Source organism: Tachypleus tridentatus, chromosome 10 (genome assembly GCF_004210375.1).
Source record: "Tachypleus tridentatus isolate NWPU-2018 chromosome 10, ASM421037v1, whole genome shotgun sequence".
Taxonomy (NCBI): Eukaryota; Metazoa; Arthropoda; class Merostomata; order Xiphosura; family Limulidae; genus Tachypleus; species Tachypleus tridentatus.
In genome coordinates, this window is record NC_134834.1 from 26,755,660 (window position 1) to 26,772,801 (window position 17,142).

Consider the following 17,142-nt stretch of genomic DNA (forward strand, 5'->3'; position numbering starts at 1 on the left):
GGTATATTAGACGGTTATTAAACAAGATACTAGGAGAATCCCTACCTCGGTATATTAGACGGTTATTAAACAAGATACTAAGGAGAACCCTACCTCCATATGTTAAATGGTTATTAAACAAGATACTAGGAAGAACCCTACCTCGGTATATTTGATGGTTATTAAACAAGATACTAGGGAGAATCCCTACCTCTATATATTAGATACTTATTAAACAAGATACTAGGAGAACCCCTACCTCGGTATATTAGACAGTTATTAAACAAGATACTAGGGAGAACCCTACCTCAGTATATTAGATGGTTATTAAACAAGATACTAGGAAGAATCCCTACCTCTATATATTAGCTGGTTATTAAACAAGATGCAGGGAGAATCCCTACCTCGGTATATTAGACAGTTATTAAACAAGATACTAGGGAGAATCCCTACCTCGGTATATTAGACGGTTATTAAACAAGATACTAGGGAGAATCCCTACCTCTATATATTAGATGGTTATTAAACAAGATACTAGGAGAACCCTACCTCGGTATATTAGATGGTTATTAAACAAGATACTAGGGAGAATCCTACCTCTATATATTAGATGGTTATTAAACAAGATACTAGAGAATCCCTACCTTTATATGTTAGATGGTTATTAAACAAGATACTAGGGAGAATCCCTACCTCTATATATTAGATGGTTATTGAACAAGATACTAGGGAGAATCCCTACCTCTATATGTTAGATGGTTATTAAACAAGATACTGGGAGAATCCCTACCTCTATATATTAGATGGTTATTAAACAAGATACTAGGGAGAACCCTACCTCGGTATATTAGATGGTTATTAAACAAGATACTAGGAAGAATCCCTACCTCTATCTATTAGATAGTTATTAAACAAGATACTAGGGAGAACCCCTACCTCGGTATATTAGATGGTTATTAAACAAGATACTAGAGAGAGCCTACCTCTATATGTTAGATGGTTATTAAACAAGATACTGGGAGAATCCCTACCTCTATATATTAGATGGTTATTAAACAAGATACTAGGAGAATCTCTACCTCTATATATTAGATGGTTATTGAACAAGATACTAGGGAGAATCTCTACCTCTATATGTTAGATGGTTATTAAAAAAGATACTAGGGAGAACCCTACCTCGGTATATTAGATGGTTATTAAACAAGATACTAGGGAGAATCCCTACCTCTATATATTAGATGGTTATTAAACAAGATACTAGAGAGAATCTCTACCTCTATATGTTAGATGGTTATTGAACAAGATACTAGGAAGAATCCCTACCTCTATATGTTAGATAGATATTAAACAAGATACTAGGGAGAATCCCTACCTCTATATATTAGATGGTTATTAAACAAGATACTAGGGAGAATTCCTTCCTCTATATATTAGATGGTTATTAAACAAGATACTAGGGAGAACCCCACCTCAGTATATTAGATGGTTATTAAACAAGATACTAGGGAGAACCCTACCTCGGTATATTAGATGGTTATTAAACAAGATACTAGGGAGAATCCCTACCTCTGTATATTAGATGGTTATTGAACAAGATACTAGGGAGAACCCTACCTCTATATGTTGAATGGTTATTAAACAAGATACTAGGGAGAATCACACCTCTATATTTTAGATGGTTACTAAACAAGATACTAGGGAGAATCCCTACCTCTATATATTAGATGGTTATTAAACAAGATACTAGAGAGAATCCCTACCTCTATATGTTAAATGGTTATTAAACAAGATACTAGGGAAAATCCCTACCTCTATATATTAGATGGTTATTAAACAAGATACTAGGGAGAATCTCTACCTCTATATATTAGAGGTTATTGAACAAGATACTAGGGAGAATCCTACCTCTATATGTTAGATGGTTATTAAACAAGATACTAGGAGAATCCCTACCTCTATATATTAGATGGTTATTAAACAAGATATTAGGAGAATTCCTTCCTCTATATGTTAGATGGTTATTAAACAAGATACTAGGAGAATCCCTTCCTCTATATATTAGATAGTTATTGAACAAGATACAAGAGAAAATCCCTACCTCTATATATTAGATGGTTATTAAACAAGATACTAGGAGAATCCTACCTCTATATATTAGATGGTTATTAAACAAGATACTAGGAGAATCCTACCTCTATATATTAGATGGTTATTAAACAAGATACTAGGAGAACCCTACCTCGGTATATTAGACAGTTATTAAACAAGATACTAGGAGAATCCCTACCTCGGTATATTAGATGGTTATTAAACAAGATACTAGGGAGAACCCTACCTCCATATATTAGATGGTTATTAAACAAGATACTAGGGAGAACCCTACCTCGGTATATTAGATGGTTATTAAACAAGATACTAGGAGAATCCCTACCTCGGTATATTAGACGGTTATTAAACAAGATACTAGGAGAACCCTACCTCTATATATTAGATGGTTATTAAACAAGATACTAGAGAGAACCCCAACCTCGGTATATTAGATGGTTATTAAACAAGATACTAGGAGAATCCCTACCTCTATATGTTAGATGGTTATTAAACAAGATACTAGGAGAATCCCTACCTCTATATATTAGATGGTTATTAAACAAGATACTAGGGAGAACCCCTACCTCGGTATATTAGATGGTTATTAAACAAGATACTAGAGAGAGAGCCTACCTCTATATGTTAGATGGTTATTAAACAAGATACTAGGGAGAACCCTACCTCGGTATATTAGACGGTTATTAAACAAGATACTAGGAGAACCCTACCTCAGTATATTAGATGGTTATTAAACAAGATACTAAGGAGAACCCTACCTCGGTATATTAGATGGTTATTAAACAAGATACTAGGGAGAATCTATACCTCTAAATATTAGATGGTTATTAAACAAGATACTAGAGAGAATCCCTACCTTTATATGTTAGATGGTTATTAAACAAGATACTAGGAGAATCCTACCTCTATATATTAGATGGTTATTGAACAAGATACTAGGGAGAACCCTACCTCTATATATTAGATGGTTATTAAACAAGATACTAGGGACAATCTCTACCTCTATATGTTAGATGGTTATTGAACAAGATACTAGGGAGAATCCCTACCTCTATATGTTAGATAGTTATTAAACAAGATACTAGGGAGAATCCTACCTCTATATATTAGATGGTTATTAAACAAGATACTAGGGTGAATTCCTTCCTCCATATATTAGATAGTTATTAAACAAGATACTAGGGAGAACCCCTACCTCGGTATATTAGATAGTTATTAAACAAGATACTAGGGAGTCCCTACCTCTATATATTAGATGGTTATTAAACAAGATACTAGGGAGAACCCCTACCTCTATATATTAGACAGTTATTAAACAAGATACTAGGGAGAACCCCTACCTCAGTATATTAGATGGTTATTAAACAAGATACTAGGAGAATCCCTACCTCTATATATTAGATAGTTATTAAACAAGATACTAGGGAGAATCCCTACCTCGGTATATTAGACAGTTATTAAACAAGATACTAGGGAGAATCCCTACCTCGGTATATTAGACAGTTATTAAACAAGATACTAGGGAGAACCCCTACCTCTATATATTAGATGGTTATTAAACAAGATACTAGAGAACCCCAACCTCGGTATATTAGATGGTTATTAAACAAGATACTAGGGAGAATCTCTACCTCTATATATTAGATAGTTATTGAACAAGATACTGGGAGAATCTCTACCTCTATATGTTAGATGGTTATTAAACAAGATACTAGGAGAACCCTACCTCGGTATATTAGATGGTTATTAAACAAGATACTAGGGAGAATCCCTACCTCTATATATTAGGTGGTTATTAAACAAGATACTAGGGAGAACCCTACCTCGGTATATTAGATAGTTATTAAACAAGATACTAGGAGAACCCTACCTCAGTATGTTAGATGGTTATTAAACAAGATACTAAGGAGAACCCCTACCTCGGTATATTAGATGGTTATTAAACAAGATACTAGGGAGAATCTATACCTCTAAATATTAGATGGTTATTAAACAAGATACTAGAGAGAATCCCTACCTTTATATGTTAGATGGTTATTAAACAAGATACTGGGAGAATCCCTACCTCTATATATTAGATAGTTATTGAACAAGATACTAGGGAGAACCCCTACCTCTATATATTAGATAGTTATTAAACAAGATACTAGGGAGAATCTCTACCTCTATATGTTGAGATGGTTATTGAACAAGATACTAGGAGAATCCCTACCTCTATATGTTAGATAATAAACAAGATACTGGGAGAATCCTACCTCTATATATTAGATAGTTATTAAACAAGATACTAGGGAGAATTCCTTCCTCTATATATTAGATGGTTATTAAACAAGATACTAGGGAGAATCCCCACCTCAGGTATATTAGATGGTTATTAAACAAGATACTAGGGAGAATCCCTACCTCTATATATTAGATGGTTATTAAACAAGATACTAGGAGAATCCCTACCTCTATATGTTAGATGGTTATTAAACAAGATACTAGGGAGAATCACTACCTCTATATTTTAGATAGTTATTAAACAAGATACTAGGGAGAATCCCTACCTCTATATATTAGATAGTTATTAAACAAGATACTAGAGAATCCCTACCTCTATATATTAGATAGTTATTAAACAAGATACTAGGTAGAATCTCTACCCTCTATATATTAGATAGTTATTGAACAAGATACTAGGGAGAATCCCTACCTCTATATGTTAGATGGTTATTAAACAAGATACTAGGGAGAATCCCTACCTCTATATATTAGATAGTTATTAAACAAGATATTAGGGAGAATTCCTTCCTCTATATGTTAGATGGTTATTAAACAAGATACTAGGGAGAATCCCTTCCTCTATATATTAGATAGTTATTGAACAAGATACAAGAAAATCCCTACCTCTATATATTAGATGGTTATTAAACAAGATACTAGGAGAATCCCTACCTCTATATATTAGATAGTTATTAAACAAGATACTAGGGAGAATCCCTACCTCTATATATTAGATAGTTATTAAACAAGATACTAGGGAGAACCCCTACCTCGGTATATTAGACAGTTATTAAACAAGATACTAGGGAGAATCCCTACCTCTATATATTAGATAGTTATTAAAAAAGATACTGGGAGAATCCCTACATCGGTATATTAGACAGTTATTAAACAAGATACTAGGGAGAATCCCTACCTCGGTATATTAGACAGTTATTAAACAAGATACTAGGGAGAACCCCTACCTCCATATATTAGATAGTTATTAAACAAGATACTAGGGAGAACCCCTACCTCGGTATATTAGATAGTTATTAAACAAGATACTAGGAGAATCCCTACCTCTATATGTTAGATGGTTATTAAACAAGATACTAGGAGAATCCCTTCCTCTATATATTAGATGGTTATTGAACAAGATACTAGGGAGAATCCCTACCTCTATATATTAGATAGTTATTAAACAAGATACTAGGGAGAATCCCTACCTCTATATATTAGATGGTTATTAAACAAGATACTAGGGAGAATCCCTACCTCTATATATTAGATGGTTATTAAACAAGATACTAGGGAGAATCTCTACCTCTATATATTAGATGGTTATTGAACAAGATACTAGGGAGAATTCCTACCTCTATATGTTAGATAGTTATTAAACAAGATACTAGGGAGAATCTCTACCTCTATATGTTAGATAGTTATTAAACAAGATACTAGGGAGAATCCCTACCTCTATATATTAGATGGTTATTAAACAAGATACAGGAGAATCTCTACCTCTATATTTTAGATGGTTATTGAACAAGATACTAGGAGAATCCCTACCTCTATATGTTAGATAGTTATTAAACAAGATACTAGGGAGAATCCCTACTCTATATATTAGATGGTTATTAAACAAGATACTAGGAGAATTCCTACCTCTATATATTAGATGGTTATTAAACAAGATACTAGGAGAACCCCACCTCGGTATATTAGATGGTTATTAAACAAGATACTAGGGAGAACCCTACCTCGGTATATTAGATAGTTATTAAACAAGATACTAGGGAGAATCCCTACCTCTGTATATTAGATGGTTATTAAACAAGATACTAGGAGAATCCCTACCTCTATATATTAGATAGTTATTAAACAAGATACTAGGGAGAATCCCTACCTCTATATATTAGATAGTTATTAAACAAGATACTAGGAGAATCCCTACCTCTATATATTAGATAGTTATTAAACAAGATACTAGGAGAATCCCTACCTCTATATGTTAGATAGTTATTAAACAAGATACTAGGGAGAATCCCTACCTCTATATATTAGATAGTTATTAAACAAGATACTAGGGAGAATCTCTACCTCTATATATTAGATAGTTATTGAACAAGATACTAGGGAGAATCCCTACCTCTATATGTTAGATAGTTATTAAACAAGATACTAGGGAGAATCCTACCTCTATATATTAGATAGTTATTAAACAAGATGTTGGGAGAATTCCTTCCTCTATATATTAGATGGTTATTAAACAAGATACTAGGAGAATCCCTTCCTCTATATATTAGATGGTTATTGAACAAGATACAAGAAGAAATCCTACACTCTATATATTAGATGGTTATTAAACAAGATACTAGGGAGAATCCCTACCTCTATATATTAGATAGTTATTAAACAAGATACTAGGGAGAATCCCTACCTCTATATATTAGATAGTTATTAAACAAGATACTAGGGAGAACCCCTACCTCGGTATATTAGATAGTTATTAAACAAGATACTAGGGAGAATCCCTACCTCTATATGTTAGATAGTTATTAAACAAGATACTAGGGAGAATCCCTACCTCTATATATTAGATAGTTATTAAACAAGATACTAGGGAGAACCCCTACCTCGGTATATTAGATAGTTATTAAACAAGATACTAGAGAGATCCCTACCTCTATATGTTAGATAGTTATTAAACAAGATACTAGGAGAATCCCTATATATATTAGATAGTTATTAAACAAGATACTAGGGAGAATCTCTACCTCTATATATTAGATAGTTATTGAACAAGATACTAGGAGAATCTCTACCTCTATATGTTAGATAGTTATTAAACAAGATACTAGGGAGAATCCCTACCTCTATATATTAGATAGTTATTAAACAAGATACTAGGGAGAATCCCTACCTCTATATATTAGATAGTTATTAAACAAGATACTAGGGAGAACCCTATATATTAGATAGTTATTAAACAAGATACTAGGGAGAATCCCTACCTCTATATATTAGATAGTTATTAAACAAGATACTAGGGAGAATCCCTACCTCTATATATTAGATAGTTATTAAACAAGATACTAGGGAGAATCCCTACCTCTATATATTAGATAGTTATTAAACAAGATACTAGGGAGAATCCCTACCTCTATATGTTAGATAGTTATTAAACAAGATACTAGGGAGAATCCCTACCCTATATATTAGATGGTTATTAAACAAGATACTAGGGAGAACCCTACCTCTATATATTAGATAGTTATTAAACAAGATACTAGGGAGAATCCCTACCTCTATATATTAGATAGTTATTAAACAAGATACTAGGGAGAAACCCCACCTCAGTATATTAGATAGTTATTAAACAAGATACTAGGGAGAATCCCTACCTCTGTATATTAGATAGTTATTAAACAAGATACTAGGGAGAACCCTACCTCTATATGTTAGATGGTTATTAAACAAGATACTAGGAGAATCACTACCTCTATATTTTAGATAGTTACTAAACAAGATACTAGGAGAATCCCTACCTCTATATATTAGATAGTTATTAAACAAGATACTAGAGAGAATCCCTACCTCTATATGTTAGATAGTTATTAAACAAGATACTAGGGAAAATCCCTACCTCTATATATTAGATAGTTATTAAACAAGATACTAGGGAGAATCTCTACCTCTATATATTAGATAGTTATTGAACAAGATACTAGGGAGAATCCCTACCTCTATATGTTAGATAGTTATTAAACAAGATACTAGGGAGAATCCCTACCTCTATATATTAGATAGTTATTAAACAAGATATTAGGGATAATTCCTTCCTCTATATGTTATATGGTTATTAAACAAGATACTAGGGAGAATCCCTTCCTCTATATATTAGATAGTTATTGAACAAGATACAAGGAAAATCCCTACCTCTATATATTAGATAGTTATTAAACAAGATACTAGGAGAATCCCTACCTCTATATATTAGATAGTTATTAAACAAGATACTAGGAGAATCCCTACCTCTATATATTAGATAGTTATTAAACAAGATACTAGGGAGAACCCTACCTCTATATATTAGATAGTTATTAAACAAGATACTAGGGAGAATCCCTACCTCTATATATTAGATAGTTATTAAAAAAGATACTAGGGAGAATCCCTACCTCGGTATATTAGACAGTTATTAAACAAGATACTAGGGAGAATCACTACCTCGGTATATTAGACAGTTATTAAACAAGATATTAGGGAGAATTCCTTCCTCTATATGTTAGATGGTTATTAAACAAGATACTAGGGAGAATCCCTTCCTCTATATATTAGATAGTTATTGAACAAGATACAAGAAAATCCCTACCTCTATATATTAGATAGTTATTAAACAAGATACTAGGGAGAATCCCTACCTCTATATATTAGATAGTTATTAAACAAGATACTAGGGAGAATCCCTACCTCTATATATTAGATAGTTATTAAACAAGATACTAGGGAGAACCCCTACCTCGGTATATTAGACAGTTATTAAACAAGATACTAGGGAGAATCCCTACCTCTATATATTAGATAGTTATTAAAAAAGATACTAGGGAGAATCCCTACCTCGGTATATTAGACAGTTATTAAACAAGATACTAGGGAGAATCCCTACCTCGGTATATTAGACAGTTATTAAACAAGATACTAAGGAGAACCCCTACCTCCATATATTAGATAGTTATTAAACAAGATACTAGGAAGAACCCCTACCTCGGTATATTTGATAGTTATTAAACAAGATACTAGGGAGAATCCCTACCTCTATATATTAGATAGTTATTAAACAAGATACTAGGGAGAACCCCTACCTCGGTATATTAGACAGTTATTAAACAAGATACTAGGGAGAACCCCTACCTCAGTATATTAGATAGTTATTAAACAAGATACTAGGGAGAATCCCTACCTCTATATATTAGATAGTTATTAAACAAGATACTAGGGAGAATCCCTACCTCGGTATATTAGACAGTTATTAAACAAGATACTAGGGAGAATCCCTACCTCGGTATATTAGACAGTTATTAAACAAGATACTAGGGAGAACCCCTACCTCTATATATTAGATAGTTATTAAACAAGATACTAGAGAGAACCCCTACCTCGGTATATTAGATAGTTATTAAACAAGATACTAGGGAGAATCCCTACCTCTATATATTAGATAGTTATTAAACAAGATACTAGAGAGAATCCCTACCTTTATATGTTAGATAGTTATTAAACAAGATACTAGGGAGAATCCCTACCTCTATATATTAGATAGTTATTGAACAAGATACTAGGGAGAATCCCTACCTCTATATGTTAGATAGTTATTAAACAAGATACTAGGGAGAATCCCTACCTCTATATATTAGATAGTTATTAAACAAGATACTAGGGAGAATCCCTACCTCTATATATTAGATAGTTATTAAACAAGATACTAGGAAGAATCCCTACCTCTATATATTAGATAGTTATTAAACAAGATACTAGGGAGAACCCCTACCTCTATATATTAGATAGTTATTAAACAAGATACTAGAGAGGCCTACCTCTATATGTTAGATAGTTATTAAACAAGATACTAGGGAGAATCCCTACCTCTATATATTAGATAGTTATTAAACAAGATACTAGGGAGAATCTCTACCTCTATATATTAGATAGTTATTGAACAAGATACTAGGGAGAATCTCTACCTCTATATGTTAGATAGTTATTAAAAAAGATACTAGGGAGAACCCCTACCTCGGTATATTAGATAGTTATTAAACAAGATACTAGGGAGAATCCCTACCTCTATATATTAGATAGTTATTAAACAAGATACTAGGGAGAATCTCTACCTCTATATGTTAGATAGTTATTGAACAAGATACTAGGAAGAATCCCTACCTCTATATGTTAGATAGATATTAAACAAGATACTAGGGAGAATCCCTACCTCTATATATTAGATAGTTATTAAACAAGATACTAGGGAGAATTCCTTCCTCTATATATTAGATAGTTATTAAACAAGATACTAGGGAGAACCCCCACCTCATATATTAGATAGTTATTAAACAAGATACTAGGGAGAACCCTACCTCGGTATATTAGATAGTTATTAAACAAGATACTAGGAGAATCCCTACCTCTGTATATTAGATAGTTATTGAACAAGATACTAGGGAGAACCCCTACCTCTATATGTTAGATAGTTATTAAACAAGATACTAGGAGAATCACTACCTCTATATTTTAGATAGTTACTAAACAAGATACTAGGGAGAATCCCTACCTCTATATATTAGATAGTTATTAAACAAGATACTAGAGAGAATCCCTACCTCTATATGTTAGATAGTTATTAAACAAGATACTAGGGAAAATCCCTACCTCTATATATTAGATAGTTATTAAACAAGATACTAGGGAGAATCTCTACCTCTATATATTAGATAGTTATTGAACAAGATACTAGGGAGAATCCCTACCTCTATATGTTAGATAGTTATTAAACAAGATACTAGGGAGAATCCTACCTCTATATATTAGATAGTTATTAAACAAGATATTAGGGAGAATTCCTTCCTCTATATGTTAGATGGTTATTAAACAAGATACTAGGGAGAATCCCTTCCTCTATATATTAGATAGTTATTGAACAAGATACAAGAGAAAATCCCTACCTCTATATATTAGATAGTTATTAAACAAGATACTAGGGAGAATCCCTACCTCTATATATTAGATAGTTATTAAACAAGATACTAGGGAGAATCCCTACCTCTATATATTAGATAGTTATTAAACAAGATACTAGGGAGAACCCCTACCTCGGTATATTAGATAGTTATTAAACAAGATACTAGGGAGAATCCCTACCTCGGTATATTAGACAGTTATTAAACAAGATACTAGGGAGAACCCCTACCTCCATATATTAGATAGTTATTAAACAAGATACTAGGAGAACCCTACCTCGGTATATATTAGATAGTTATTAAACAAGATACTAGGGAGAATCCCTACCTCGGTATATTAGACAGTTATTAAACAAGATACTAGGGAGAACCCCTACCTCTATATATTAGATAGTTATTAAACAAGATACTAGAGAGAACCCCAACCTCGGTATATTAGATAGTTATTAAACAAGATACTAGGGAGAATCCCTACCTCTATATGTTAGATAGTTATTAAACAAGATACTAGGGAGAATCCCTACCTCTATATATTAGATAGTTATTAAACAAGATACTAGGGAGAACCCCTACCTCGGTATATTAGATAGTTATTAAACAAGATACTAGAGAGAGAGCCTACCTCTATATGTTAGATAGTTATTAAACAAGATACTAGGGAGAACCCCTACCTCGGTATATTAGACAGTTATTAAACAAGATACTAGGGAGAACCCCTACCTCAGTATATTAGATAGTTATTAAACAAGATACTAAGGAGAACCCCTACCTCGGTATATTAGATAGTTATTAAACAAGATACTAGGGAGAATCCCTACCTCTATATATTAGATAGTTATTAAACAAGATACTAGAGAGAATCCCTACCTCTATATGTTAGATAGTTATTAAACAAGATACTAGGGAGAATCCCTACCTCTATATATTAGATAGTTATTAAACAAGATACTAGGGAGAACCCCTACCTCTATATATTAGATAGTTATTAAACAAGATACTAGGGAGAATCCCTACCTCTATATATTAGATAGTTATTAAACAAGATACTAGGAGAATCCCTACCTCTATATGTTAGATAGTTATTAAACAAGATACTAGGGAGAATCCCTACCTCTATATATTAGATAGTTATTAAACAAGATACTAGGAGAATTCCTCCTCCATATATTAGATAGTTATTAAACAAGATACTAGGGAGAACCCCTACCTCGGTATATTAGATAGTTATTAAACAAGATACTAGGGAGAATCCCTACCTCTATATATTAGATAGTTATTAAACAAGATACTAGGGAGAACCCCTACCTCGGTATATTAGATAGTTATTAAACAAGATACTAGGGAGAACCCCTACCTCGGTATATTAGATAGTTATTAAACAAGATACTAGGGAGAATCCCTACCTCTATATATTAGATAGTTATTAAACAAGATACTAGGGAGAATCCCTACCTCTATATATTAGATAGTTATTAAACAAGATACTAGGGAGAATCCCTACCTCGGTATATTAGATAGTTATTAAACAAGATACTAGGGAGAACCCCTACCTCTATATATTAGATAGTTATTAAACAAGATACTAGAGAGAACCCCTACCTCTATATATTAGATAGTTATTAAACAAGATACTAGGGAGAATCTCTACCTCTATATATTAGATAGTTATTGAACAAGATACTAGGGAGAATCTCTACCTCTATATGTTAGATAGTTATTAAACAAGATACTAGGGAGAACCCCTACCTCGGTATATTAGATAGTTATTAAACAAGATACTAGGGAGAATCCCTACCTCTATATATTAGATAGTTATTAAACAAGATACTAGGGAGAACCCCTACCTCGGTATATTAGACAGTTATTAAACAAGATACTAGGGAGAACCCCTACCTCAGTATATTAGATAGTTATTAAACAAGATACTAGGAGAACCCCTACCTCGGTATATTAGATAGTTATTAAACAAGATACTAGGGAGAATCTCTACCTCTAAATATTAGATAGTTATTAAACAAGATACTAGAGAGAATCCCTACCTTTATATGTTAGATAGTTATTAAACAAGATACTAGGGAGAATCCCTACCTCTATATATTAGATAGTTATTGAACAAGATACTAGGGAGAACCCCTACCTCTATATATTAGATAGTTATTAAACAAGATACTAGGGAGAATCTCTACCTCTATATGTTAGATAGTTATTGAACAAGATACTAGGGAGAATCCCTACCTCTATATGTTAGATAGATATTAAACAAGATACTAGGGAGAATCCCTACCTCTATATATTAGATAGTTATTAAACAAGATACTAGGGTGAATTCCTTCCTCTATATATTAGATAGTTATTAAACAAGATACTAGGGAGAACCCCACCTCAGTATATTAGATAGTTATTAAACAAGATACTAGGGAGAATCCCTACCTCTGTATATTAGATAGTTATTGAACAAGATACTAGGGAGAACCCCTACCTCTATATGTTAGATAGTTATTAAACAAGATACTAGGGAGAATCACTACCTCTATATTTTAGATAGTTACTAAACAAGATACTAGGGAGAATCCCTACCTCTATATATTAGATAGTTATTAAACAAGATACTAGAGAGAATCCCTACCTCTATATATTAGATAGTTATTAAACAAGATACTAGGGAGAATCTCTACCTCTATATATTAGATAGTTATTGAACAAGATACTAGGGAGAATCCCTACCTCTATATGTTAGATAGTTATTAAACAAGATACTAGGGAGAATCCCTACCTCTATATATTAGATAGTTATTAAACAAGATATTAGGGATAATCCCTTCCTCTATATGTTATATGGTTATTAAACAAGATACTAGGGAGAATCCCTTCCTCTATATATTAGATAGTTATTGAACAAGATACAAGAGAAAATCCCTACCTCTATATATTAGATAGTTATTAAACAAGATACTAGGGAGAATCCCTACCTCTATATATTAGATAGTTATTAAACAAGATACTAGGGAGAATCCCTACCTCTATATATTAGATAGTTATTAAACAAGATACTAGGGAGAACCCCTACCTCGGTATATTAGATAGTTATTAAACAAGATACTAGGGAGAATCCCTACCTCTATATATTAGATAGTTATTAAAAAAGATACTAGGGAGAATCCCTACATCGGTATATTAGACAGTTATTAAACAAGATACTAGGGAGAATCACTACCTCGGTATATTAGACAGTTATTAAACAAGATACTAGGGAGAACCCCTACCTCCATATATTAGATAGTTATTAAACAAGATACTAGGGAGAACCCCTACCTCGGTATATTAGATAGTTATTAAACAAGATAGTAGGGAGAATCCCTACCTCTATATATTAGATAGTTATTAAACAAGATACTAGGGAGAATCTCTACCTCTATATATTAGATAGTTATTAAACAAGATACTAGGGAGAATCCCTACCTCTATATATTAGATAGTTATTAAACAAGATACTAGGGAGAATCCCTACCTCTATATGTTAGATAGTTATTAAACAAGATACTAGGGAGAATCCCTACCTCTATATATTAGATAGTTATTAAACAAGATACTAGAGAGAATCTCTACCTCTATATTTTAGATAGTTATTGAACAAGATACTAGGGAGAATCCCTACCTCTATATGTTAGATAGTTATTAAACAAGATACTAGGGAGAATCCCTACCTCTATATATTAGATAGTTATTAAACAAGATACTAGGAGAATTCCTACCTCTATATATTAGATAGTTATTAAACAAGATACTAGGGAGAACCCCACCCTCATATATTAGATAGTTATTAAACAAGATACTAGGGAGAACCCTACCTCGGTATATTAGATAGTTATTAAACAAGATACTAGGGAGAATCCCTAACTCTGTATATTAGATAGTTATTAAACAAGATACTAGGAGAACCCTACCTCTATATGTTAGATAGTTATTAAACAAGATACTAGGGAGAATCCCTACCTCTATATTTTAGATAGTTATTAAACAAGATACTAGGGAGAATCCCTACCTCTATATATTAGATAGTTATTAAACAAGATACTAGAGAGAATCCCTACCTCTATATGTTAGATAGTTATTAAACAAGATACTAGGAGAATCCCTACCTCTATATATTAGATAGTTATTAAACAAGATACTAGGGAGAATCTCTACCTCTATATATTAGATAGTTATTAAACAAGATACTAGGAGAATCCCTACCTCTATATGTTAGATAGTTATTAAACAAGATACTAGGGAGAATCCCTACCTCTATATATTAGATAGTTATTAAACAAGATACTGGGAGAATTCCTTACCTCTATATGTTAGATGGTTATTAAACAAGATACTAGGAGAATCCCTTCCTCTATATATTAGATAGTTATTGAACAAGATACAAGGGAGAATCCCTACCTCTATATATTAGATAGTTATTAAACAAGATACTAGGAGAATCCCTACCTCTATATATTAGATAGTTATTAAACAAGATACTAGGGAGAATCCCTACCTCTATATATTAGATAGTTATTAAACAAGATACTAGGGAGAATTCCTTCCTCTATATGTTAGATGGTTATTAAACAAGATACTAGGAGAATCCCTACCTCTATATATTAGATAGTTATTGAACAAGATACAACAAAAAAATCCCTACCTCTATATATTAGATAGTTATTAAACAAGATACTAGGGAGAATCCCTACCTCTATATATTAGATAGTTATTAAACAAGATACTAGGGAGAACCCCTACCTCGGTATATTAGATAGTTATTAAACAAGATACTAGGAGAATCCCTACCTCTATATATTAGATAGTTATTAAACAAGATACTAGGGAGAATCCCTACCTCGGTATATTAGATAGTTATTAAACAAGATACTAGGAGAATCCCTACCTCGGTATATTAGATAGTTATTAAACAAGATACTAGGAGAACCCCTACCTCTATATATTAGATGGTTATTAAACAAGATACTAGGAAGAATCCCTACCTCTATATATTAGATAGTTATTAAACAAGATACTAGTGAGAATCTCTACGTCTATATGTTAGATAGTTATTGAACAAGATACTAGGGAGAATCCCTACCTCTATATGTTAGATAGATATTAAACAAGATACTAGGGAGAATCCCTACTTCTATATATTAGATAGTTATTAAACAAGATACTAGGGAGAATTCCTTCCTCTATATATTAGATAGTTATTAAACAAGATACTAGGGAGAACCCCCACCTCAGTATATTAGATAGTTATTAAACAAGATACTAGGGAGAACCCCTACCTCGGTATATTAGATAGTTATTAAACAAGATACTAGGGAGAATCCCTACCTCTATATATTAGATAGTTATTAAACAAGATACTAGGGAGAACCCCTACCTCTATATGTTAGATAGTTATTAAACAAGATACTAGGGAGAATCCCTACCTCTATATATTAGATAGTTATTAAACAAGATACTAGGGAGAATCCCTACCTCTATATATTAGATAGTTATTAAACAAGATACTAGGGAGAATCTCTACCTCTATATATTAGATAGTTATTAAACAAGATACTAGGGAGAATCCCTACCTCTATATGTTAGATAGTTATTAAACAAGATACTAGGGAGAATCCCTACCTCTATATATTAGATAGTTATTAAACAAGATACTAGGGAGAATTCCTTCCTCTATATGTTAGATGGTTATTAAACAAGATACTAGGAGAATCCCTTCCTCTATATATTAGATGGTTATTGAACAAGATACAAGAAAATCCCTACCTCTATATATTAGATAGTTATTAAACAAGATACTAGGGAGAATCCCTACCTCTATATATTAGATAGTTATTAAACAAGATACTAGGGAGAATCCCTACCTCTATATATTAGATAGTTATTAAACAAGATACTAGGGAGAACCCCTACCTCTATATATTAGATAGTTATTAAACAAGATACTAGGAGAATCCCTACCTCTATATATTAGATAGTTATTAAACAAGATACTAGGGAGAATCCCTACCTCGGTATATTAGACAGTTATTAAACAAGATACTAGGGA